Raw genomic sequence first — 25,005 nt, forward strand, 5'->3', positions numbered from 1 at the left:
AGTCCCCTTCAAATTTTACTTTTGTATTTGCTCTCATATCTGTATTGAATTGAATATACTTTTTCACCCAAGGACTTTGTTTAAATTTTAAAACTCTATGAATTTTAGCTACTCTCAATCCTTCTCTCAAAAACTGTTTTAAGCTTCTCTGATGTAAAACATATCCCTCTTTATCATAGAATGTTGTTAATAACTTTTCTGTTGATTTGCCTTTAATATTAAAACTTTTATGATAATCACTGAACCATTCTTTCTTTGGGGTTTCTTTCTCACATCCAAGGAAGGTCTTTATGCTTATTATGAAGAACACTCGGGTACCTCAAATCAACTTCAAAATAATAACCTTCTTCTTCGTCATTCAATTCCTCTTGAGAAGAAATAACAATATTCATCAAAGCCTTTTCATAATCCTTTTCTTCCACCCACTCTAATTTACCATAAGGTAGAGATTGAGACATTGCCCATCCATACAAATTATTAGCATCAAAATACATCAAATAATTACTATCTTTTTCACTATCATAATTTGGAAGATATTTATTATTTGCTTTAGCATATCTTTTTGAACATACTTGTGATATTCCACCTCTCTTGGACTTCTCAATCATCAAAAGCATATCCACATCACTGATTAAATCTATATCTTGTTTTGTCATTTTCAACATTGCACTCCAAGCTAAACCAGGAGCTGTGAAATAGTGGGCAGGGTCTAATCCATAACAATTTTTATTATGACAGAGTGTTCTAAAAGCCTCAAACACATCAGCTAACAATAAAACATCTGTTTTTAGATATAAATCGTGATATTCTCCAAGGTTCTTTATCTTAAATAATTTCCATATTTCTTGTGCGTGTTTATATTCCTTATCACTTATCTCTTCTTCATAAAGGTTATTATAGAAACTTTCTTTTGATGGAAGTTGTGTTTCTTTAAATCTCATAAATGAATCCATATAATCATAAGGATAAATTTCCTTACTTGTAAGAATTTTCTCTTTACTTTGAATTTCATTCCTTGTTTGAATTTCCTCTCTCGTAAGAATTCCTTCTTTAATCAGAATTTCATCTTTAATCTGAATTTCCTCTTTAGTTAGAATTTCATTCATTGTTCGAATTTTCTTTATAATTAGAATTTCATCTTCAGTTAGAATTTCTTCATTAATTACAGTTTCCTCTTTACTTTGAATTCTCTCTTTAATCTGAATTTCCTCTTTAGTGAGAATTTCCTCTTTTGGAAAGAATGAATTAAGATTTGGAAAAGAGTCCGTGGAGCTTAGATTTGATGCGAGGTAGGCTAGTGGTGTTCCCATAAACTTGTAAGAATCTAGAAACCTAATACGAGTTAAAGGTTTTGTGAATATCATTTTTGAAAATGAAATATACTTTTGACTTGTGTTTGTTATGGCAGAAATATTCCCTGGTGTTTTTGAAAGTTCATTTTATAAATAGATGTATCATAGTTGGCGCTGTTGTGAAGAAAGACTGGAATAAAAGAAGGTAATTTATAATTAAGATTACAACAGGAATGAGCGGGACCTCTATATTTACCAGTAAGATGACAATGGTCTCTAACTTTAGACTCCTTAATTTCCCCCTCACAAATATGACAGATATTGTTCATTCTAAATTCTAATTTTTCTTCTTTGGTTAATTTCATCGGTTCATTTGTTTCTTTCATTAATTTAGTGAGTCTTATACAATCCTTTTCTAATCGTTTTACAAACTCTTGTGAAGCATTTTTTCCACGATAATGTTCAAGTTTGTTATACTTTTCTCCAACAGATGATTTGATATAATAACAGAAACCACAAGGAATATGTTTTTGATATTTATTTGTATATGGTTCTTTTGGATTAGGAGAAGCAGTATTTATCTTTTTAAGGATACACTCAAAATCAGCGTATATCACAAATGGGTGCATGATAGATTTATTATAATCTTCAAAAGAAATCTTTTCACCAGGTTTAGGCATTGTAATTACAGCTGATTTATGATTACTACAATATTTTGAATGTTGTTCTAATCGTTCTTTTGTATGAAATGAATTAAGACATCGCTTACAAGGATATATTTTGTTTGCTGTTCTGAATACCTGAGAAGAGATTAATCTTGATAAATTATTGATGTATGTGTAATGTGAATTCTTTCCAACACTAAAATATAAAAGATCAATGTGTGTTTCTTCATTTTTATAGTTGTTTGAAATTTTTAATATTTGAACTTTGTTTGTATCCGTTAATCCATATACATTAATAGAAAGATTATTCTTTTTCTCAAATTTAGGAATATCTGTTAGTGGCATTGGGAATTTAAAATCTTTAATGTCCAAGGTATTCTCATATTTCATATATTGTTTTACTCTTTCTGAATTACATTTTTGGTGGATGTAAGTGAGCAAGAACAGACCAGAGAAAACATTTATTATCATTGTTCTTAATATTAACAACTGCCTTCTTTTAGTTTTATTTCTTTTGGTAATTCAATATAAGAAGAAGCTTTAAGAGGGTTTGATTTTAGAATGTGTATATCTAAAAAGATGATTTTTAATATTGAATCCACTTCCTACCACTGTATTATCAACATCCTCCTCTTGTCTTGATAGTTCTTCATAAACCCCACTATTCAAAAAATCTTGAAATGATGTTATAAAATGAAGATCTGTTCTCATATAAGGAGTTTGTTCTTTCATCTTGTCTTTTCATATTCATTTTCACTCCCATATAAAACTTTAAAGTTTTCATTTCTTTTAATGTCTTTTTAATAAAATTTTCAACATCAGGTTTCACTATTTCAATTGATTCAGCTATTGATGATGGACCGGGTTCTCCAAATTGAAAAATCCTTATTTTTATATGCCCTTTAAATGCCCCATCAGTGTTTTCAATATAATAGTCTCCCTTTACTTTAAACTCATTTTTCTTGTGTTTTTGTGATTGAAGATGTTGATTATAACTACTCTTCAAAACATCCTTTGAACAGATATCACAATGTTTTCTTTCCAACTCAAGAGGAGATATTTGATGAAATAGATTAAATGTGTGTTTGTTGGTTCGGAGGTGTTTTCTATAATGTTTATATTCGTGATTACAAACATCGCAGTTGTATTCACCATATTTATATAATAAAACTTTGCTTTAACTAAAATTTTCTTGATGAAAATTTCGTTTAATTTATAGGTGAATCTGTGCTTAAAAACATTTTATCCTCCAACTTTTTTCACTTAATAAATACAATGTTTCAAGACACAAAAGACAAGTTTCAATCAATCTCTTCATCTGTTAAAGATACTGAGAAATATGTCAAGGATGTAAAATTGAACAAAGATAAATATAACAACTATTGGATAAAAACTATTATGGTAAATAATATGAGTTCTTCAATTTCCTTCAGTGGAAGGGCCTTTAGTATACCTGGTAGAACATCAATTAAAGTATCTCTAACAAAAGTTTCTCCTCTCCTTCTAGTAATATATTCAAAACTAGAAAAAGCAATGAAACAAGAAAAAGTATCAAAGAACAAAAACCTTATGGATGAAGCTTTAGAAAGAAAAGATAAGACCATCTGTAATATGCAAGGAGAAATTTGTATTTTTTTTCAACAACCCTAAAGATGTAAATCCTGATGAAATAAAGGATGTTAATATATCAGGTGAAATGACATTTCGTTCAATAGTAGTTAAAGATAATTTTAAAATTACCTTTAATATAAAAAATGTTGTCGTTGAATCTGATAATGAAAAAAGTATATCGATATCGATGGTAATATACAACTGAAAGTATAGATGAATTTCAGTTTAAGTAAAGTTTTACTTTATAAATATGCTAGACTTTCCTGATTCTCCATATGACAAATTTGAGAATTGTCCTGCGTGTGAAAGACGGGGATTAAACACAGAGTCAAAAGCCTATAAACAATGTATATTCTGTGATTATCGTCTAATTAATGATAATAAAAAATATAAAAAGGAAAATAATTCTTTTAGATTTACACCAAAAATGAATTACTTTACAAGATTGATTAGAGAAATGAATGTAAAGTATGAGGATGATAACACACCTTTCCTTACAAGGGAAGAAACTGAACGTGATAAGAGAAATGTTCAAAGGATTGGTGTTGTATATTATTCATGGATGTAATTTTCAGGAAATATCAACACAAGATATTGTATAAATAAAATAATGGATTATCTTGAAATTAAACCTGAACTTAGGATAAAATATAGAGTTTCTAAAAAAGCCAATAATAAATTAAATAACCTGTTTTTCAAATATATAAATGAAAAAAATGAATGATTTTTTACCTATTTGGGAAAATAAGATAAAATTTAACAACCATAAAAATCTCCCAAATTCATTAAGATGTCTCATAGTTGGTTCAAGTGGATGTGGAAAAACCTGCTTACTTTTAAAATGCTCCTCACTCCCAACTTTTTAGATTATGACAATTTAATAATTTTCACAAAGTCGAGTTTTCAACCAGAGTATCAACTACTCTCACAAGGTTTTAATGCTGGTCTTCAAAAAGAAGATATAATCGGTTTATTTAAACGTCAAAAAAAACCTAAATGATTATAACATTGAAGATATAATTCAACTATTTTGTGATACACAGAGATGTAAAAAGAAATCAAATCCTATAACTTGTATTCTTAGTGATAATACGGATGATATACCGTCTCCCCAAGATTTGGATAAATCAAAAAAGAACCTGTTATCTTTGATGATTGTGTTAATGAGAGAAACCAAACGGTAATGGACAGCTACTACACAAGAGGAGACATTCTTCTTGTAATTGTATTTATCTTAGTCAATCGTACTTTCAACTTCCTCGTCGTTCCATCAGAAACAATGCTAATACTTTTATTTTATTCAAGTTAAATTCAATAGATATCAATAATTTTTGGAGAGATAATTGTTCTACATTATGTAGTAAAAAGAAATTTGAGGATTATATGAAGCACACGACTGAAAAATATAAATATATTGTTGTGAAACAAGATGAGATATTAAATGATATTTTTCAATAAATAAATGGATGCGAAAGAAAGAGCAAGAAGATTTAAGGAACATCAAGAGTTGGTTTCAAAAGTTGTAAAACAACAGGAAGACATAAAGAAGAAACGCAGACAGAAACTAACGGGCGAAGAAGCATTTGAAAGAAAACAAGAGAAATTTTTTAAACCACTTTAAAAACTTCCCAAGAAAAAATGAAAGATGTTTCCACAGTCCCCACAGTAGAATATACTCCCAGAAAGCTCCAAATGTTGAAAGATTTCAGTCAAATGACGGAGGAAGAATTAGAGCATTTAGGAGAATTAGAATATGATGATGAAGGTTTATTTCAACAACTGGAAGAGATTAATCAACCCTTTCTTTATATTGAGAATGCTGTTCAAAACAATGAATATTCAGCGGATTCAAAAACCAAAGCAGGACTCATTCCAACAGAACAACCAGCAATATTTCATCTTGTTAAAGAAAAGGTATTGATATTTAATGATGAATTAAGGTTCTTAAGTTCTGCTCAACCCCCTGTTAAACTAACTCCGAGATTAATGTTTCTTCTCACAAAAGATGGAAGACAAGGTTCAACTGTGAGGGATGAATCAAAGTATATTGATAAACCATTGGATATGGAAAATAATGATGATAGAGTATATATTGATTTGCTGAACACTCTAAATTATAAGGTTATTCTTTCTGGTAAAAGTAGGAAGAATGAGAAGGAGAAACACATTATTCAGGCTTTAAGTATCCTTGGTTCAGGTGTTAGTTTTCTTCCAAATGACCCATCGCAATTAGTTAATAGGCTGTTATTGTTGTTAGGCAGTCAGAAGGCTGGAAATAACAATTGTTTTAATGAAGCATCAGCCATTTTAGACCAGTTGATGAACATGAAAATAATTAATAAATCTCAATATAAAGACATTTTATCTCATATTAAATAAGATGAGAAGCACAATCCTTAGTTTCGATTTCACAACAAGCAACCACACATCTTCATTCCCATACCCACTACAACTTGACACAACAAAAGAATATGAGGCATCTTTATTGTCCATGGAAACTTATAATACCTTATTTAATATAACTGATAAAAATGACAAGTTTAGTTATAATCCCGGAAGTGGATACAAACGATAACAGTCTCACCCGGAGCATATGAGATTTCTCAAATATCTTCCGAAATTGCTTGCTCGTCTTATGAAACAACAGGGTGATGAACTAAAAAATATTGTTATAAACATTCAAAAACATACTTCAAAATCGACGATTAAAGTTAAAAATAACTACAAAGTTCATTTCACAATTTATAATTCATTTAGAGAGTTATTGGGTTTCTCCTCAAAAAGATTGAAACTAATGGGACGTTTTACAGTGATAATGTCATTCAAATATCCTCAGGAATAAATTCGGTGTTAATTCACTGTGATTTGATTGATGGTGCTTATAATGATGGGAAAAAACAAATACAATATTTTCATTCAGCGCATACTCAACCCCAATTGGTTATAAATTCAATATGGAACCCAAAATTTGGTTTATCTACCTGTGTCAGGAAAAACCATACACAGAGTAAATTTTAGGATAACCGACCAAGATAATCGTGTGATTTCTTTTAATGGAGAAGTTATATCCATCAGAATTCACCTACGTGAAGTTTTCCAATAAATAAATACGATGGTTATTGTGAGGAAACACGAGTTGGGAAAATATAAAATAATTACAGGGGATGGGATGTTCCTTTCCCCATACTACAAGGGTGAAGGTATGTATCTTGGTAGAGGATACTATAAACCTAAGAGACAAAGGGGTGTTGGACATCAATTTAGAGGAGATGGGATAATTGATACTCTCATGGGTATTGGTTCAACTATTCTTAAACATAAAGATCTAATTGGTTCAACTGCTTCTGCTGTGGGAAATGTAGCAGGTGCTGTAAGAGTATAAAAGATGCTCAGACAGAATCTCATAAATTAAAAGCAATAAAAGAAATTAAGATAGGTAAAGCTCAGTTGCCCACCCTAGACGGACAGAAAATAATTCAAATACTTGGATCAGGGTTTCAAAAGTTTTAACATCTTTTTTCCTAAATAAATACAAGTATGGAAGCAATTGATAGTATCTATGATTTGGATGATACTATTATTATCTCAAACTCCACTAAAAAAGAAGATTACTTCAAGGTAAATGCAATAACTGGAACAGACTGGAATACAAATGGTACAAAAAGTTTTGAAATAAATAATCAACAAACCTATTTGAATCTCCGAAAGTTTCTTGTTGTGTAAATTTAAATTCACTAAGGCTGGGAATAACACAAACGCTACACTTGTAAATGATTTCTTCTGGAAAATGTTTGATAGTGTGCGATTGTATATTGGAACACAAGAAGTTGAAGCGGTTGATTATGTCTCTGCTGTATCTGAAATGATAAAATTTACACTCTATACATTCAGTGATAGAATGGGAGGGGGGTCTGTCGAAGGTTTTATTCCTGATATGTCAACGGGAACAAACACAGACCCTGGATATATTCAAAGGAAAGGAGCGTATAATGATGATACAAAAGCAGAAAATAGTTTTACTGTGGCGGTTCCTCTTAAAGGTATATTTGGATTTTGTGATCATGATAAAGTTCTGTATGGTCTTAAAATTAGATTTCAACTACAAAGGAATGATAATGAAAATAGATTGCTTTTTGGTGTTGGTAATGCTTTTTGGTGATCAGAATAAATTTGTAATTGAGGAGATGAGTTGGTATATCAGTGAATATACTCCTAATCTTAAAACAGAAGAGATGTTGAATCGAAGACTTAACTCAAAGAAACCACTCAGTGTATCATACCTCAAAAGAAGATGTCAACACGTTAAACTCAATCAAACTACTTACACGTGGAATTTGGGTGTTCTGGAAGGAAAGCCACGATATCTGTGGATCATTTTTTAAAAAGCCAGATGGTGATACTGCGACTGATAAGAATAATGCATTGAGTGATAATGCTAAGGTGAAACAACTTCGCGTTTCTCTAGATGGAACATATTATCCACGAGATAGATTGGAAATTAATTGGGAAAAATGATTTTGCTGAAGCATACAAGTCTTACCAAAAGGTGTGTGAAAGTAATGGAAATAAAGAACCTATTTTGGATATGGCAGCATTTAAAAGTTTGTATACAATCTATGCGTTTGACCTGAGCGCAAAAGGAAACTATAAAGTCTAATCGAAAGTGGATACTTCCTATACATTGAAAGAGGAGAGAGTGAAGAAGTTGATACATATTGTTTGCTTTTGGAAGAAACAGAATTGCAGATTAATACAGATAATGGTGTGATGATTAGTCTCACATAATTTTTTGTTAAATAAATGAGTGGCAAAGTACCAACTGGGGTATATGTTAATCAAATCAATCTTCATAAACTATCATCTTGTGTTCAAAATCAAAAGCCTTGTACGATTAACGTTAATACAATTCAGAGAAAAGGAGCAGTAAGAATTGATGTTTTGCTCACAAGAGAACAGGTTAAAATCTTGAATGACACTGGCTCACTTAAAATTAAAATGACAAAACCAATGTTGAAAAAATATTCAATAAGAGAGACGAGTGGAGGATTTCTCCCATTTCTAATTCCTTTATTTGCTGGTTTAAGTGCGGTTGGAGCATTGACGGGTGGTATTTCAACAGCGGTGAAAACTGCCAACGAAAGGAAGGCTCAACTCCAGGCTCAAAAGAATTGGAAAGACATAACAAAGAGTTGGAGAAACAAATTAGTGGAAGTGGCGTAATTGTAGATTTTGCTGAAAAACTTGAAGGCCTGCCTGATAAAGCGAGATTGTTAGTTGGAGATATGCTTTCTTCTATTGCACAAGCAGGTGTAAAATTAACGAAAAGAGGTAATGGATTATATCTTTCTAATAAATAAATGAGCATTGATGAGTGGTTGAAAGAATTTGGAAAGAATACAACATCAAATTTACAACTTGCCAAATATTGTAAGAAATTAAAAATTCAAAATGTGGTTATTTGTATGAGAGATGAATTAACAAATGTGCCGAAACATACAAAGAATATTATTATGAACTTAGAAGATAATAATGGGAACGGTTCTCATTGGGTTTGTATTTTTAATAATCAAGACAAATATTATTTTGATAGTTTTGGTCTTCCACCACCTGTTGAAGTCATAAAATTCTTACAGAATGGTGTTTATCAAACATTTCAAGTCCAAGAATTAAATTCCAAGTGTTGTGGTCAATTATGTCTATATGTGTTATTTCAACTCAACAAAAATAAAAAATTTTATGATATTATTTTTAATCTAATATAAATGACTTATGTTGGTAAAGATGGTTCTATCTTTGGTGTATCTCAAGAACTGGATATTGATTTATCAAATTATTATACAAAGGCACAGGCTGAACGACATAAATATAATATAACCAAAAATATTAACATGAAAAATGCTTATAAATTAAAAAATTATCCAAGCCCGACTGACGCGAATGACTTGGTGAGATTAAGCGATTTATCACAATATATATCCTTAAATAAAACGGCTGTGTATTCCAAAGATACAGAAGTGTTGATATTATCTCCAGGTCATACAGAATTCACAGTTCGAATTAAAATAAATTTTTATAAAGAAGGGCGTATCGTTTGTATGAGAATAGAACAATGGGGGTATGATATGAATGATTTAGGGTATAATTGGTCATTTAAAATTAACCTCGAAGACCTGGAACAATTAAATCAGTCTCGTAAGGAAGAATATTATCCACTTGGTATCGAGAATGAGTTTTGTGGGTCCACGATTAGTAAACAACAAATAAAAGAATTTAATAAGGGTAAATATAATAATGGTTTTGCCCTTGTTTATCTCATGAAAACAGAAAAAACAGGATTATATATAATAAGTAAGGAAATACAAAATGATTTAACTATGGGAAGATGGGGAGGTGTTTCGTGCCATAATATTATTCTAACATATATTTCTAATACATAAATGACAGCAAGAAGGCTTCAAGAAAATTATCATTTCTGTGTCCAAGCATACCTTCAAGAAAAAGGGTATTCGGTATTTTAATAAATATGTTCTACAACATAAGAATGAGGTATTTTCAATAAAAGATTGGCATTATGCTGATGTTGATAAACCGACAACTTTAGATTTAATTAGAATGTTAAATAATGAAAAAATTATAAAGTTAAGAAAAGGTAAGGCTCTTTTAGAAATTCAAAAGAAATTTTATTGGTTTCCTGTTGTAAAAAAATTATTTTCGATGCAGGAATAACAAGAAATCCTGATGAATATATGTATAATATTCTATGGGGTGTAAACGATTCAAGGATAGTAAGGGATGAGGAAGGAGTTGAAGAAGAGAGGGAAGAGGAGGAAAAGGAGAATGAGGAGAGGGAGAAGAAAGAGAAGGAGGAAAAGGAGAAGAAAGAGAAGGAGGAAACAGAGAAGAGAGAGAGGGAGGAGAGGGAGAAGAAAGAGAAGGAGGAAAAAGAGAAGAGAGAGAGAGGAGGAGAGGGAGGAAAGAAGCGAGACAAAATAAATATCAAAATATGGAAACCAGTGAGATTCAAAAGATTGGCGGTATTACAGAAAATAACTCAACCCACCGAGGAGGAAACCAAAGAATTGACAAGTCTATTTGCAATATTTTCTTCAAGACTATTGACATCGTCAAGCCATTCATTTTAATTCAAGTTTTTTCTTAAATAAATGGAGGAGAGAGTGAAGGCATTTCTTAGGATTCTTTATGTTTTAAAAATTAAGATTCAAATGTGCATGTTGGAAACTAAAAAGGTTTTTGCACTCTGCAGGAATTTTTCTCATAAATAAATGAGTTATTGTCTCAAATGTAAAAGAAAACTAATACTAAAAATATTTCATATATTAAAAGTAAAAATAACAGGGTTATCCAAAAGGTATATGTTCGGTGTGTGGTTCAAAAAAAATCAATTTATCTCCAAACACAAACTCGGAGGAGATATACAAAAGTTTTTATCAGGAAGTAAATTTACAACTACTGGAATACCAGGGGAATTACATCTTCCAGGGTATTCTTTCTGTGGTCCAGGCACAAACTTGGATAAAAGATTAGATGAGGCAGACAATCCTAAATCCTGGAGTAAACCAATCAATAGAGTTGATGAAGTGTGCATGAGACACGATATTGATTATGGGAATACCACAACGTTGGAAGAAAAAGCATGAAGCCGATAGAGAAATGTTGTATAATTTGTCTCTGATACAAAATCCAACCTTGAGAGAAAAAGTTGATAGGTTCATCGTGAAGAAGATGATTAGTGCTAAATTGAAACTTGGACTTGGAAATTCAAAAACTCATAGGCTCTAATGATGCCATTAAGACTGAAGAGCAATTAGCTGATGAATTACATAAACCAATATTCACAAAGTTTCAGAGAAGGAAAGTTTATTCCAAGGAAGTTGATTATATCTGGTCTGCTGATTTGATTGAACTCAATAATGATAAGGGGTACAAGTATGCTTTAACCGTTATTGATTTGAGGAGTAGATATTCGTGGGTTGTCCCTTTAAAAAACAAAACAGGTAATACTCTTATGTTAGCTTTTCAACAGATATTTAATAAAAGTAAGAGAAAACCTAAAAAATTGTGGACTGATGAGGGTAGAGAGTTTTATAACAAGACATTTATGAATTTTCTAAAAAATAACAGTATTACATTATACAGTACCTTTAATGAAGGGAAGGCAGTTGTTGTTGAACGTTTTAATCGTACCTTAAAGAGAGACTATATAAAAAATTCACACAACTCGGTTCACAACAATGGTTATCTTTTATTCAGGATATTGTGGATAAGTATAATGACCACGATTCACACGTCCAACGAATATGAAGCCATCAGAAACATTTACAAAATTAAAATATGAAAAAGAGATTAATGTCAGAAAACCTAAGTTCAAAGTTGGTGATATCGTAAGAATATATAGGTGGAAATCTCATTTTGAAAAGGGTTTTACTGAACGATGGGACGAAAGAACTTTTAAAATTGTTGATGTAATAGATACGGTTCCTTGGACTTATAAGATATATGATTTGGAAGGGAAGAGATTTTAGGTTCATTTTATTCACAGGAATTACAAAGACAAAGATAAATTGAAATTTTTGACTCCGCCCCTTTTGACTCTCCACCCACACAAGCCCCACCCACACAAACCCCACACAAACCCACCACACACAAACCCCACACAAGCTCCAATAAATTGAAATTTTTGACTCCGCCCCTTTTTGACTCCCACCCACACAAGCCCCACCCACACAAACCCCACACAAACCCCACACAAACCCCACACAAGCTCCCACACAAGCTCACACACACACAAGCTCCACCCACATAAACCCCGCCACACACACCCCGCCCACACAAGCCCCACCGAAGCCCCGCCCACATAAACCCCTCCCACAAGCCCCACCCACACAAGCCCCACCCACACCCCGCCCACACAAGCCTTGCCCACCAAAGCCCCGCCCACACAAGCCCCTCCCACACAAGCCCCACCCCCTCATCCCCCCTGTGCGCCCCCACCTTTGACCCACCACCTCCCTCATCCCACCCCCACCCTTCCCCCCACACACACATGGGGAGGGAGGGATGGGATGAGGGGGTGATGGGTCATTGGGAGCGCACCTACCTCCCTTCATGTTTTGATCCTCTTCTTGTAATTCAGAATCAAGTAATTGTATACAAAACAAATATAATTTATTAATATTGAAAATATTAAATATTCATTTGCGAGAATGTATAATCTTTCCCAGCAATCTTCTCCAGATGTCTTGTGATTTCGAAACTCAGACACCATATTCTGTTTTGAAACAAAAAGTGGATAATAATTACATGGTAATATGAGTAAGCCTCGTTGACCACTGAATTAACACACCAGGAGGCCGACTCAGCCTGTCATCCTTTCAAGGTCAATAAAATTAATTCCAGTGTACTGACAAAACCGCGTTCAAACTAATAATGCAACCAACATTAGACGACATTCTAAAGAGAGAGTGATATTAATAATAATTCAGAAATATTTACCTCCAGAAAATCATGTGTTGTACAAGATTGCTTCAACAGCTGATGTTGTGCGATAGTGCTGAAAAAAAAAAAAAAAAGTCAAGGGTATAGATGAAGAGACAGACAGACAGGGAAAGCAACACACACCCACACACGCACACACACACACACACACACACACACACATAGACACACATAGACACACGCACACACGCACACACACACACACACACACACACACACACACACAGACACACATAGACACACGTGTCTCACCATTGGTTTAATTCATTCGAGATCAGAGACCGGTCATTATAAATCATTGATCTCTTCAATAAGAGCAGAGAGAGGTAGGTAGGAAGACAGACACACACACACGTGTCTCACCATTGGTTTAATTCCTTCGAGATGATAGGACGTGATAAGACTTCGTGCCACTCATTGAAAATGTCTTTCAATTCTCTTCTAAAATCATTGATCTCTTCAATAAGAGTATTAATTTCATGAACCACGTCGTGATACGTAAACTCAATTTCTTCCAATGCCCTGTCAGGGGAAAAAAAAAATATATATATATCAGAATTATCATGATTTAATTAATAATCATTTGCTTCATCGTTCAAAGAGAAAACCAAACAAACTTACCAACTCTGTAGTAAGCTTTTGCCTTCATCGGAAGAGAGATCATCCATGTCTCAGTTGTAAAAATGAAAATCCTGTCTGGCAGAAACTTTGTCTGGTGAATCACTTATAAGGCTTACAATGAGAAAATTCCCGAAACATTGGGTGCGGCCACAGGAAATGACAGCTTGGAAAATAACTGGGCGATTGTATGAATCATTTACAAAACATACTTAAAATGGTTTCGATTCAAATGTTTTCAGTTCGTGTTCTGAGATAAAATATAAACACGAGACCTTGTCTCACAGAATAGTTCCTATTTTTTCACAGCATGACTGTCTAAAACCACACAGCACGACCGTGTCAAAAACACTTCCTCATTTTCACGGCATGAACTGAAAACATTTGAAACAAAACTTTTTTTTATGGCGTGGTTTATACACAAAAATGATTTGCAACTCGGACGGTGGTCAGATGAGATCATTAAGAGAAGTTTATCATTTCGTAATGGCACAAAAGGGGTATCTTAAAAAATATAAAGATTCAAATGTTTTGTTTGTCAATATTTTAGATGGGGATTATTGTGCAAAGAAAATTAAACTATTGAAGGAATTTGAGAATGAACAAATCTTTATAGGTTCAATGAGTGAGCTGTTCAACCCCCAGGTTAAAGGGGAGACAAATAAATATACCTTGGGATAGCCTGGTTATATATATACAAAGCCTGGTGTTGGCTTAGTGGTTAGGGTGGCGGCTTGGGATCCCAGTGTCCCGAGTTCGAATCCCGCTCAGCTGCTGAATTAACACCAGGGGGTTGACTCAGCCTGTCATCCTTCCGAGGTCGGCGAAATGAGTACCAGTATACTGGTCCCGGTGTATGCCCCGGTTAGAATAGGTGTACCATATCCCTGTGTTGTAAGAGGCGTCCAGGAAGGGCATCCGACCATAAAACCAAACCCCTGCACAGCAGGGAAAAACGGATAAAAAGGGGGTTTATTTTTAGGGAAAAAAAAAGGGAATCGCTGAAAATCCCCCATTCATTTACATGGGGAAAAGTGAGCCAGAATCAGTAAATCCACCCTACTTATATATATATATATATATTGGAAAAAGTGTTGACATGTCTGAATTTTGTGAGTGTCTTCTTCAGAAACGTGTGCATGTTGCTGTTCATTACAATGAAGTTTTCCAGATACGAGTGCAGGAAAACAGCTTTATAGCCGTAATATGAGTTCCCTCGCAAGGAACTTCGATGTACCTGAGGCCATTAAGCCCATCAAAGTCTACATATTGGTTGCCAACCTATAGTTGTTTGTTTGTACTCTTTCCTATTTATATATTGATCATGAAGCAAGGAAACTGCATGTACCATTTCATAGTATCGGTGTGACTTTGCCAGGGTTCGAGCCACCAACCTTCCAGACTCAGAGTGGACATTTTAACCATTATATGACTGAGTCTCATCATGAATGATATGTTGGTCTCACTTAGTGTTAATTGTACAGTATACTGTTTCTGAAGTCTATTTTCTACATTTCAAAAACAAAATACAATAAACTTGTGATATGAAGAAGATTCCCAGTTAAGATATGTAACTATGGCTGTAATTATATTATCTCCCTTTAATTGTTTCAAGGTGCAGGAAGGAGTACAATGGAACACCAAAGCCTCATTTTCACTCCAAGCTGTTATATTAGCAGCCTTACAGATAAGTGGTACAGAAGTCATGAAGCATTTGGTGCTTGTCCACATAAACTGTCTTTAAAGAACTAATATAGGGCAAAAGATGACATCTTTCATCAGTGGTATATTGATCGATTTCATTTGTTTTAGCTCTGAACTCTTCTGTATTACAATGACTATTGTTGCTGTAAACCATTTATATGCTGAGATGCCTTGTGACCTGGAATGAAAAAAACAATATCCTATTCCTCAGTCTTAACTTTTGAGAGATTCAACCAGAATCTCTGCCCATCTCCAGCCACTACTTTTGACACATCTGTCATGTCCCAACAGGCTACTCCAGATGATATCTGCCATGAAGGAAATTAATGATGTAAATGCAATCCTACCTCTTGTACTTTGCTTTTAGTTGGTAAAGCAATCCAAGATTAGTTGGCAAAGCATTCTGCTGGTGTTCAGCACTCATCAGTTTAGGTGTGTACTGTATTAAGGTGTGGTCAGACCTTGCAGGATGGGTATATCACAGGATAATGGTGCCAACGAGGTACAAGTTTTGCTGAGAGTCACCATATGCAATCACTGTTCCTGTGGACATGATTTGATTGGTTTAGGCCATACTTTATCACTGCCCTTCTGTTTCTAGTCTGCTCTCTTACTTTCGATGCGTCAGCTTTTGCAATTATTCAACTGACTTGGTTCTCCCAAGACAGCTAAAATTTGTGCCTGGTTATCCTTGCAGTGTTGGATTGTACCCATGAGCTTCGCCATGTGCTGTGCTGCATAACTCAGGATAGCAAGGTGGCCCAGAAATAGCAGTGACCCCTTAGAGATGCAGTAGTTATGTGGGATAATTTTTTTCAGATGATTCGATCCGATTTTTAATTGATGCTGCTCTCTTGCTATGTGAGGTAGACTAAGAGGTATAAGTGACCAACTCATCGACTTGAGTATATATTGGAGACAAAAACAACCAAAACAAACCTGATCACAAGTTGAGGTTTCCTCTTTTTTTTTTTTTTTTTTTTTTTTTTTCTTTTTTTGGTCATGTGGTTGGGCTATAACGAATCCGCTGCTGAGAAACTGAGACTTGAGAAGGTTCTCCACTCGTGTCTCTTGCAGAACCGTATATCTGCACAAAAACACAACTCTAAGTGATCGAGCAACTTACAAGTGATAATTTTATCGAGGAGATAAAACTGATCAACAATGTTAAACTGTTAATGTCCCCTTTTTGCCAACGACGTTAAAACGATCCGACTTAAACTGATCATGAATCATATGACGGTGCACATTTCAATGATTGATTCTTTCTTGCAATGAACAATAATACAAATGTTTGCTCTGCAAAAAAAAAAGCACAAGATATTGGAAATGGCTGGGGGGGGGCACCTTTTTCTTACTTTTGTGACTTTTTTGACACGATATTTTAATATAATCTTAATGTTGATAAATTGAAGCTTGTTTGGGTTTTTGATGCATTCTTTAAGCATTTTTAAAAAATTAGTTATTGTACAAAGAGTGGCATGTCCTTTTCAAAGGGAGCAATTTGGTGTCCTTTCCAAGTAGTCCTGAGGGCACTAAGAATCAACCACAAAGTATGGAATTGGCACCACTTTTAGATCAGTCTGGGTGGCATAGGCAGATACCCTCTTTTTCTAAAGGTCATTGATATGGCAGCTGTGATGTGATGGGAAATCTGATTTCTCTTATGACAATTCTCTTGAAACCAGCTTGGCTTCTCAGAAACAATTTTTGAATCCAAATCTTTTATCGTGTTGCCTTCAGTGAAACCTGGATGCCAGTGTGCTTACGATGAGATCACCACTGTACCTCATCCTATATTAGTTATTTTGGTCATTATAGTTGATGAATGCATGTTAGACTCGGATTCAATTATGAATTTGGCTCGCTCGTTGAATTATTACTGAGGCCTGGCTGTGCTGCTGCTGCTGCTTCTGCTGCTGCTGCTGCTGCTGCTGCTGCTGCTGCTGCTGCTGCTGGTCTTCCCACATATGGCCAGGATGTAGGCAACATTTGCCAATTCATTGTGAAAGACAATCTAGGATCTTTAATGTTATTCAGCTGATGCTAACTCCTGGATATGTCTCCATGTTAATGCCAATCTGAGGGGCAATATGCTTATTGATGCAATGCTCTGCCTTCAAAGTATCAGTTCCATAGGTGATAAGTTGAGAATTTAAGCCAGAATATACAGTTGACAGGCAACGATGCTACCTCTACACCATCCTGTTGGATAGTTTCTCTTGTATGGTTTGGTAAAAGGAGCTCTGTCAAAGGATTTTGAGTGTGGCGGGACATAAGCCAGTCATGGTTGGACTGGGAATAAGAAGGGTGTTTGTTTCTACTGGTAGAGAGCATGACAATGAGGTCTGAGTTCCATCTTATTTTATCACAATCACGTGAAATTTTGTTCACCACCATCTCAGATCGTCCCCAATCCAAAACCATGATCTTTTCTACCTTTGTTAATCCCACCAAAATCCCTTCTCCTTACAAATTTCCATTTTTCCGTCCTGAGAGTTTCTTTCCATCTCCAACTTGTCCATTGCATGCATCCTCTACTGCCCCTCGTTCCTCCTCACACCTGTTGTTTGTCAAAATCTACCTCTATTTTGTCCTTCAACTCTGCTGCTGGTGCCCCCTGCCCTAATCCCTTCTCTTAACTGTTCATTTTGTCCTGTTGTGTCGTTCAGTGTACTCGTACTGGCTCTTCAATGAGCCTCGACCAACAATACAAAAAAAAATTGGGAGATTGGTGCTACTTTCCAAAACCTACAAACTGTTACCATGATTGCATAGGTTTCAGCTGGTTTAACAAGTCTGGTGTTGGGGTAACGGTTCAGGTGGTTGGCTTAAGATCTTGAATTTGAGCCCTTGTTATGCTGTTGAAATCATACCAGGTGAATTGACTCAGCCTGTCATCCTTCTGAGGTCAGCAAAATGAGTACCAGTTTACTGGCAACAGGGGCATTGCATTACAGCAGCACAGCCATGCTTCCAGAAAATGATGCAATGCAGCAGCCATAGGCTGCAAACCAGACAAGAAGTTGGTTTAATGTCCCATTCCAATGATTCTGTGCTCCATGATGCTAGTCTCCTCAGGAAGATGGCTCATAAATAAGGCTTGTCAGTAATGGAAATTGCTATTTTCATAGTCCAGGAAAACGAGAAACACAAATCCAGTACGAGACATTAGAAATGGTGTAATCCACCTCAGAATGCTCGGTGTGCATGTGAAGAAAGCCCTAGCAAGAAACCCCTCATCTTTCATGTTTGGAAACAACCTGATATCCGACCATCAAATTGGATTATGTTCCGGTCACTCTACTCTTGACATGTTTCTCCTACAGCAATGGTTGGAGAGGTTAGGACCATCGGCCTGGACATATCTCGGGCATTCAATATATCATTCTGCTTCGCTTTCCTTGCTCCCTGCCTGGAGCAAAGAAGGCCACTTCATTCCTGAATTTCTGACTTCCTCCACTCACACAGTCAACATGTTGCCATCAATGGAACCCCCTCCTCCCCCTTCCAGTGGAGGCTGAAGTTGAGGAAGGCAGAATTGTCACCCAGTCGTCGTGTCCCTCATCTCGATTGAAGACTTAAAAAAAAAATCTTTCTTTTGTTTTGTATTCCAAGTGAAGGCTCGTAGAAGAGCTAGACCAATGAACATATCAGGACTTGACAGAACAAAATGAACAGTAGAAAGAGGGGGAAACGTCAATAGTAGGGTTGAATAAGAAAATAGAGGGAGACTTAGACAAATAATGAGTATGGGGAGGAATGAGGGGTAGGAGAGGATGCATGGGGAGGACAAGATGGATATAGAAGCAAACACTCAGGGAGGAAAAACTGTAGATTTGGAAAGAAGTGAGGAGAGGATGTGTCAGTTAAAAGCTAGATGTTGCAAGCATAAGTAAATGCCTGTAAATGAACGATTAAAATTGATGTTTATAAGTTTTGTTTAGCATAGATCAGTAAATTGTAATCTAAACTGCTTGATGTAATGAGATAATTTTGACTGTCGATGGCAATATTGTACTGTAAACTGCCTGGTGAGATCCGTGTAGATGCTGGAACGTTCTCGGATGAAACTTCCAGCATGGACTAGAATCACATTTGCTGGAAGGCACACTATTGTTCTGTGATGCTATATAAACCCATGAGAGGGAGTTGGAGAGAGATGGGTGACAAGTGCGTTTTGATCATCCCGTGCTCAATTTAACTCTGATGAGTGAACGAGGTGTTAATGTCCAGAGCGGTTGTTAACGTTTGGAGCCAATTATAATCAGGTTCATTAAAACTCATTAAGATTGTGGATGGGGAAAGAATTCCTTTGAGCTCTTGAAATCATCCTGGACAGGCCAGTGTACGAGAGAGAAAACCGTGATAAGACTCGAAGGTTCGACAGCCTTGGTGGACGAGGTGAACACATACGAGTTGAGACGGCAGAACAGAGACACTGGGCGGAAATAACTCAACGCAGGAATCGGAGTTGGGCATTGCATGTAATGGTGAACTTCCTCATTTGGTTTTGTATCTGTTCATTTGAAATACAAGTTTCAAAAACGTTATGCTGTTGATGTGGTCATTGTAACATCACTCAGAAGTCACAGACACCAACTGACAAAGATCCATTCAATTGGTAGCTGACATGTACGTTTGTTTGTTCATGACCCTGAATTACAATCATTAGACGACGTGCTGGGTTTGGCACCAAAGGGAAGGAAACACCCAAAGGTGTGCTTAGCCACCCCATGTCTATCAGGGTGTTAATGGGGGTAGAAAATATCATGGTTTTGGATAATGGATGATCTGAAATGGTAGTAAACAGCTGTCTTGAACACTGAGATTGAAGAGAAGGTGGAAGTTGATTCCACAGGTTGGGGGGGGGGGGGTGGAGAGAGGAACGAATGACTTGAGGTGAGCAGTGATTCCTGATTTGGGAGTTTCACCAGAAGGGGGGTTGATGATGGACTTCATACGTCCTGCAGAAACCTGGGGAGAAAGGGGGGGGGAGAGGGGAAGAAAGCACAGGAAAAGCAGAGGGTGCAAGACCAGAAAGGAGGCAGTAGAATACAGAGACCACCAGCCTGTCTGCAATATGATTGTGATAAGCCCATAGACTCAGCTTCATTGTGGGAGATTACAATGATCTTGAAGGCTTTGGTTTCCACAACATCAAGCTGAGCAAGGTGTGAGGCAGGTGTGACAGTCCAGAGTGTGGAGCAGTACTCCATCAAGCTGCAGATGAAGGCCTTGTAGGTGGTTAGGAGTTCAGGTGTGCCAAAGAAGGACTTTGAACAATGGAAGTTGCCCAGTTAGCAACTTCCATTGTTGGAGGCCCACTTTGAAATGCGGTTTGCCCAAGAAATATCATGGCAGATAGTGAGGCCCTTCGGTGAGTTCCAAGTCTTCTACCGCCAACATGAAGGACAGTAGTCTTGAAGGCACTCCACACGTCTTCAGGATTCCCCAAAGCACCCAAATCCCCACTCAGCCTGTTCGCAAACTCCTCAGCCACCCTCTTATCCTTGAGCTTGCCAACATCCAGCCTAGGCTGGGATGGTACCATTCTCCCGGATTTAAGCTGCAACTTCAGAGTTGCTACAACATTCCTGTGGTTGGTATTGAGGAACTGAGCACTCTGGTAGACCCTGCAGTTCTGGATCATCATCCAGCGACCATCAACGAGGAAATGGTCAATCTCCTTTGCGACACCACCAGCATTGGAATAACAAGTCCAGCAAAGAGCCTGTGGGCACTGAAACCATGAACCAGCCACCCTCTGTCGATGACTTCTTGCAAAGTCAAGGAACGTAGTGCTATTGTGGTTCACAGTTCCAGACCCATGGGGACCAACACATGTCTCATAACCATCCCCATCAGGGCCAGTCGATGCATTGAAATCCCCCAAGACTGGAAGAGTATCTCGTCTGGGGCACTGATCAACCATAGACTAGAGCATGGTATAGAATGCCTCCTTCACGGTGAGATCACTCGCCTCAGTCGGAGCAGAAACAGAGACAATGGAAATTACACCCAAGGAGTGAAGAATACTGAGTCTCATCATACTCTCATTGACTGGTGTTACCTCAATTGTCATTGGACACAGCTACAGCAACTCCTTGGGCATGGTAACCATCAGAGCAACCAGACCAATAGTAGGTGTAACCACCTGCCATGATCTCGCCACAATCTGGTCTCCAAACCTCAGAGCGTGCTGCAATACCAATGTCCAAACGCTTGAGTTCAGATGATAACAGAGACAAGTGATCATCCTCTCTAAGGGATAGGACATTCCAGGCTCCCACCTAGATGGTTAACCCAAGGAGACCGCCGTCTGGTGGACGACACTTCAGCACCACCCCGACACTCATTACTGCAATTTGACCTGGGAAGGTTACACCATGGTTTTCCTCCCATCATCAAAGAGTGGGGTCCCTAAGGCTTTGCCCCAATCCCGTCATCCGGTGAGCTGCCCTGTGGGACAGCTACACAGGAGGTACTTTCACAGAGTGGTTTTTCAGATTTCTTTGTGCTTTTCGTACTGTTGCGGTTCTGGGAACCGCATCCCTCCAAGGCAATGGCATCCATCACACAGTGGTCCCCAGACATTTATTTCATTAATATACGTACAGGTAGACCCTTCTCTCATCTCTAATGGGTCAAACGGGACAAAGTGCGTTGTGTGGATCTCATAATTAGGTCTGATTATCTCTCAACTCCATTCCTACTCTTTTTCTCTTATTCCTGAGATAAATCCAAGCAACGGCCACCTGTGAAAGCCACGGCCATACCCTTCACTGTAAGAATGCGTCTTCGCGAAAGTCAGCACAAGCATCGACGGCCAGTACCGTGCCTGTGGGGGGGGGGGGGAGGAGGAAAGCAGACCACCGCCACAACAAAACTGCACGGAACACGTGCAGCACAGCGCTAATCTCCACTCGCTGTTCAGGAGAGCACAAGCATCATCAACAACACGACGGCACCGCTGCAAGGATGCAGTGTTGGATGCCGACAGTAGGACCAAATAACCTCGCCCCCGCTATACAGGATGCACGCGACACGTTCTTTTCAACCCATTTCTGCATCTAATAATCATATCTATCCTCTTTTTAAATCCAAACCTCATCTAATACTTGTATCTATACTCTTTTTTTTATTTTTTTTTTATTTTTTTTTTTATTTTTTCTCAACCTGAATCCACATGTAATAATCCAATCTATTCCTTCAATTCATGACGCGCATCGGGGTTGGCACCGTACACACACACCGCCTGTGATAGATAACCGCAAGCACGATGGGAGACACGGGCACAGCTTGTAATAAATAACCGCATGTACGGTGGCGGATCCGCGCGCACTGTACGGGGCATGCATAGCGCATCTCTTCGTTTGGGTCTGCGCATGAGTTTACAATAACATCTTACCGTCAGTCTTTCCAGGGAGTCTGGTGGGAACCCGAAATGGCTTCCCCCCCTGGTGGTCTTCTCACCCGGAACCCGTGCCCGCAACAGTACGTTTTATGGAATGAAGGGTTTTACAGTGGCCAGAGTGCAAATCCTGCCACTAGTAGAGGACATGGCTTCGACATGTATGCACTTAATTTAGGAGAGGATAACTCAACTGTTTTAGGCTAATATGACCCCAAGGAATAACTTGGGATGTGTGCCAAAATCTCTATCCGGGACGAACAGCCCGAAAATGACCACGCCCTTTTTAAAATGACCACACCCTTTTTCATCGAAAGTGCTACTTCTGACATAGCTGTATCTTCTAAAGCGTTGGAGCTACAGATTTTCTGAGGTGCTCAAAATGTTCAGAATGGCCATGTTTGTTTATTTATTTATTTATTTAGGGGGGGTCATAGAAGAGTGTAAAATTTCTAATTTGATATTTTTTATGAGAAAATGGCTAAAAACCGTTTTATTTACCATACTTATTACCATACATATTGGAATTGCCATATATTTATTGACTTAAACTTTCCAGACTTAGAGCAAAGTTAGAAGATTTGTGTCATCTACTCGAGTTGAACTGACAGGAATTTGAACAATACAAGGGATTTTTTTTAAAAAGAAAGAAAGCGAGCATTTGATTAATATAAAGAAATTGTATTTTCAATCATTTACATACTATTTATTTCAATCATTTACATAAATCGTTTTCTGGCCCTTTTTATCTATTAGTGGGCACAACTTCAGCAGCTCAGTCCCAAGTTGTGATTTGGTACTCTTCCTCAAGTAACTATCTTCGTCAACCAAGAAGAATGCAGAGTTGGTGATCTCATGCTTGAGTAGCTCCTCAACAGTGAACCCCCGGTGACTCCCATACTCAATAAACATGAGAGCTTTGATTGTCTCATCTTTGATGTCTGCTTTGGGAGCCAATTTCAAGGTTGTATTGGGGGACGTAAACTTGATTTTGCTAATAGTTGAGTGTATCGATATCGACCTATTTGTGAGTCGATCATTGATAAAATTAGCACAAGCAGTGCTGCCCTCCTTGATGCAGCACAACAACTTGTCTACATTTACATTGGTCACAATTTCTCCAGTGAGAACATTCTTCAGTGCTACCTGGTCTTGTAGAGGTCTGCATACCTTCAGGAGATACTCCTCTATGTCTTGCACCATCCCAACTATCTTAGTTGCAGTACTTGGGTTGAAGTCGTGGTGAAGTGAGTTCTCCTTCGACATCATCCTTCATCTTCAGGAGGTCAACGTACTGGTCTTTTATGCTTGATAATTCCCCACAGAGCTACTGCTTCCTTCTTTCTGGTGACCCCAATTATCCTCCACTCACTTTGGCAGGCCGATTGTAGCACTGCTCTTGCACCTGGTCAAAGGGCACTCCACTACCTTTCTTGGTGGTGTTCATGACAAATCCACCATTCATGTAGGAGTTGTAGAGGAGTGGGAACTTCTCCTTCAGTTGATAGCAGTCCTGGATGGATAAGTCGTTCTCTCACTCTCTCTTTCCGGATCTTGTAGCACTGGTGCTATGAATAAATCAAAAGCAGGCTGAGTGAGTGATAATAGAGTGATAGACAATGGGGTACATAGATTTTAAAAAGGGCGTGGTCATTTTCGGGCTGTTCGTCCCGGATAGAGATTTTGGCACACATCCCAAGTTGTTCCTTGGGGTCATATTAGCCTAAAACAATTGAGTTATCCTCTCCTAAATTAAGTGCATACATGTCTAAGCCAGGTCCTAGACTACACCAACCTCCTCATAAAAAGTAACCCAACTGCAGGAGGACGTCTGCAGACACAGTTGGGCACTAGATGTAGATGGATGTTTGCTCACAAGGAGTTCCTCCACCCTTTGACAGGTTTTGTTTTTCATCATGCTGGGTGTCCATATCATACACCCTCCTAACCAGGAAACCTGGTGGGGTAGACAGTGTACTTGCCGACAACCCGACCATGAAACATGTTAGTACAGGTTTACATGGTACCTGTAGCAAGTCATAGATCTCACCTTACCTGACCTGACAATAATCCAGCATCACTTCTGTCTTTACTGGATTCTGTGGAATCTAAGGATCTCAAAATAATTGGAATCTCCCATGGTGAGACCAAAGCGTGATATCTGTATTCCTTACATTGCGGGCAG

The 25,005-nt window shown here is 37.2% G+C and overlaps 1 protein-coding gene and 1 long non-coding RNA gene across 16 annotated transcripts in view; one reads left to right on the forward strand and one right to left on the reverse strand.

The window, feature by feature from the left end:
* The window catches only part of LOC147014280 (R3H domain-containing protein 1-like), a 234,179-nt gene that overhangs the window by 18,178 nt on the left and 190,996 nt on the right, over positions 1–25,005 (forward strand). The gene's annotated exons all lie outside the window — the stretch shown is intronic.
* Positions 12,697–14,036, reverse strand: LOC147014281 (uncharacterized). The gene is made up of 4 exons (XR_015050702.1): positions 13,706–14,036; positions 13,448–13,606; positions 13,082–13,139; positions 12,697–12,857 (listed from the first exon to the last, which is right to left on the reverse strand). It is a non-coding gene; the product is annotated as an uncharacterized LOC147014281 (long non-coding RNA).

This window comes from Eptatretus burgeri, chromosome 13 (genome assembly GCF_056783735.1).
Source record: "Eptatretus burgeri isolate ZD-2024b chromosome 13, Ebu_testis_v1, whole genome shotgun sequence".
NCBI lineage: Eukaryota > Metazoa > Chordata > Myxini > Myxiniformes > Myxinidae > Eptatretus > Eptatretus burgeri.